The sequence below is a fragment of the Euprymna scolopes genome, chromosome 28, assembly GCF_053919585.1.
Source record: "Euprymna scolopes isolate OS-2025 chromosome 28, ASM5391958v1, whole genome shotgun sequence".
NCBI classification, from domain to species: domain Eukaryota; kingdom Metazoa; phylum Mollusca; class Cephalopoda; order Sepiida; family Sepiolidae; genus Euprymna; species Euprymna scolopes.
The window spans coordinates 42,548,520-42,552,493 of NC_136509.1; positions in this window are offsets into that span (position 1 = coordinate 42,548,520).

The window sequence follows — 3,974 nt, forward strand, 5'->3', positions numbered from 1 at the left end:
GACGGAATTTCCTGTGGGAACCCTTTATTTACTTCACGGGGATAACATGCTCTTGTTCCGCCAGGCATAGCTGGATAGAGGTCCTAAGCCATTCGCAAGGGTCCTGGCGCAGTCGTTAGAGTAATTGGAAAAAAATCAATTGTAAAAAGTGATATTCTTCTGAAAGTTGAAGCTTCTATCTTCAGTGTGGGCGACCGAAAAATACAATTGCAAATTACTTATGACCTCTAACAAGTCATATCTGACGGAACAAGAGCACGCTATCCCCATGAAGTAAATAAAGGGGTAAGATCGAAATTCCGTCCAAATTCCCGAGTTCGACAGAAACATTATCGAGTTCGACAACATACATCTGAAGAAGGTCGGAGTGTACATCGACCGAAACATTGTAAAAATTCACACTTAGGATGAGAACAGTAGTCCGATGAATTCGAATAATACGAATAATCAATTCTCATATCCAAAATTCACAAACGTCATACATTCTTTAGCACAAAATTTTGACTCTTTTAAATGCCCCTTTGCGTCTTCGTAGTTATTGTACATTAAAAAAATCATAAGTTTTACTTTTGGAATGATCCTCATAGCTAGATATTGGAAAACTATTACGAGAATATCATCAAAGGCTTTACTTAACAAACAAACAAACAAAATAGCAATAACCCATACAACATGTATAGCTATTCCTACTATTTCCCCCTTTTTCAACAAGCATGGCAATAAGTTTTTTTTTTTTAATTTATTCATACAAGTCTATACTTATAATAAGTGTGTCGCCTATCAGTTCATGACCACCCCTGTCTTTCCCGTGAAATACATCACTGATTTATTAGCTCTACTTCCATAGTATATTTGTCTATGACACAGCAGCATTTCGTTTCCTTGTCTACTTCCTGTAAGCAAATGATTTAGACTTCTAGACGAGGTTGTATAAACTGGGAAATTGATTTTTTCTTATAATTATTTATTTTTTGTTTAACCTTGTTTTTGTGTTCGTTATTTTTTTTTTTTAATTTCCGTCCGGAAAAGAGAACCTGAAAGTTTATATCGCCCTTGTCTACTTATAATACCAATTATAATGTCTCTGAAAAAAAAAACCCCAAAAAACAAAAAAAAAACAGACATATACAAAATAAACTGTCATTCTCTTTTTGACTGTGTTCATCATCGCTGTCAGTCTGCCAGTTTAAAACACTCAACTTTGTGATAATCATTTATACTATTCTAAAATTGATAAATAACACACCCAGAACACATCAACACCTATTCTAACAGATGTACGTACGTATGTACTATTAGATAATACACATTTATATGTGTGCTTGTGTGTATGTGCGTGTGTGTACTTGTGAGTTTTGAACAAATATTAATAATGTTGTTTTCAAGAGAGTAACCGCTTATGAAGGCCCGGAGGTCAATAGTGAATAATGGTTAATGAGCGTATGGTGGTCACGTAGACAACAGCTTAGCGATCACTGGTGATTTAAGGTGGGTGGAATTTAATTATTTTAAGAGGACAAGGCATTACAAAATTTGTTTACACTGAATTTAAAGACGAATACATTTTGTAAACCGTAAAGCATCCCAGCTGAATCGAGCTCCACGCGAGCACTTCCAGTAAAGAAACAGTGTTCCTGGAATCTGCGTTCGAATTTAAGTACCGATTGAGAGTAAGGTGAATCGATATTAATGAGTGTACCTAGACGCATACGTTGTGTGAAATTTGGACTTGGGGAGACCATAGAGTGATTCCTGTAGCAGTGTTGTATAGATTTTAGATGTATTTAAAGATGACGAAAGTTCCTATTGGGAGAGACGTATAACGGGTTCATGTAATACGGAGACTCAGAACAGATGAGGTTGAAAATGAGGCAGACATTTACATCTGACTGGCATAATTCTTGGTAACATATATTAGAAAGGGAGATACATTATTATGATGAAGGACATAATACCTGGGGGGGGTTGTACAAAGTTCGTTACAGGATGATGATAAAACACAGTTACCGTTTTGTTGTAAGGAATGACGGCACGAGACAGCAGTTACAAACATAGTTGGTTCTTTTATTCTTCAATCGACCGATCAGTGTTGTTAGGAATTCAAACTTTGATTTACATGGGCTATTATCCTCCCTTCGCGTCTAAAGGGCACCTCTCCAACTGATTCTCCCTCTCTCTCTCTCTCTCTAAGTCTCTCTCTTTCTCTCTCTCTCTCCTGAACTCTTGACTGACTCTAACTTCGAACCCTCAGATTCCTATATTGAGAAACATCCTTTCTTTTCGATATTTTCGAAAGCCATCCCATATTTTCGATTGATAAGTCTTAATTTTTACGTTCGTCACTTCTTGTTTGACAATGGGCAAAACAGCAAGTACGGCACGTTTCCCCCCATTCTTTTCCTCCCTCACGATACGGGTTTGAACCTGCCTTCAGAAAATTATATAATGCATACGTTACAATTATCTATGCAGTAAGCGCCTACACGCCACAATCCCACCCAAAATGGCTTTGAAAAAGACAACATTTACGGGTACCGTTATTTATGTTTCGATTTGGCGGCGGCTTTTCAACCCTTACACAACGGTATACTCTTTTGTTTTAGTTTGATTTTGAGGGGCGTTTTTATTATATTTTTCTTATTTTGTTTTACATTTACTATTACTGTGGACGATTTTATTTACTTATATATCTCAGAACGATTATCTAGCCTTCAATAGTGTTCCTTATCATGTACACTGCTTACAAATAAGTCCACGCTCCAATACTTTTTGCAAATAAATTTTAAACTAAATTACATTTACCGCAAAACCACTTGTTTGTTATATATATATATATATATATATATATATATATATATATATATATATATATATATATATATATATATATCTCGTTTGTGAACTATTTTGTACAATTTTCTTTTCCGACCACATTATCGACACCCCAAAGACATTAAATTTGTTTTTGTTTTTTTTAAGTAAATTTTAACCTTAGCTCTACCCCCACATTTTTCTTTAAAATGATGACTTTTATAAGTTTTCGACAATGCTGAATAAGACAATCTCATTTTAATTGTGTAGAGACAAATTGTTTTCCAGATATAAAGACCTGTATTATGCACTGTATTCAGTGGGCACCACATTTTTACTCATGCGCGATATACAGAATTACTGTTCTCTGATCAACACTACCACCCGCTAATATTTTTTGGTTTATAGTATTTTCGGGTGGGTGTGTTGAAAACGAGTAGTGAAGTAAAAATTGAGGAAAATGTTTGTACAACCTACCTCCACCCCATAAAATGGATATCTATCCGAAATTAGTTCTTAACATAGCGAAATTGAGGATGTCTATTTCAGAAGTCTACTTTTACATGGGAAGGTTGGGAGTGTCTACTCTGAAAGCGATTTTTAACATGAGGAGTTTGAGTGTGCATATTCATAATGCCGTCCTTAACATAAGGAGGCAGGAGTTTATCGACCAACAATAACGGTAATTTAAGTTTTTACAAGGCGGGCATGTTTCCAGTGGGTAACAAGTCCTGCTAGTAAGCAATAAAAAGATAAATGCGATTTTGCAGGTCACAGAAACGTATATATTTATTAAAGTGCACATGAACTGTATGAGCATCATCTATCTATCTATTTATCTATATATCTATCTATTTATCTATCTATATATCTATCTATCTATCTATCTGTCTGTCTATCTATCTGTGTCTGTCTCTCTGTCTGCTTGTATGTCTCTCTCTCTTTCTTTTTCTATATGTATGGCCCTGTCGACTCCCCCCTGCAGAGGGTAAATCCCTCAATGGAGGTCCTGGATATGACATTAAACTATATCCAGTGATGAGGCCCCAGCTTGTGGGTTTTGGGGAGTGTGGAGACACCCTTTAATTATCATTGCTCCCAGGTCCACTCTGACCCGAAGTGGTAGTACCTGTTAGGGTCCCAACTATGGATTGAAAAGAAAC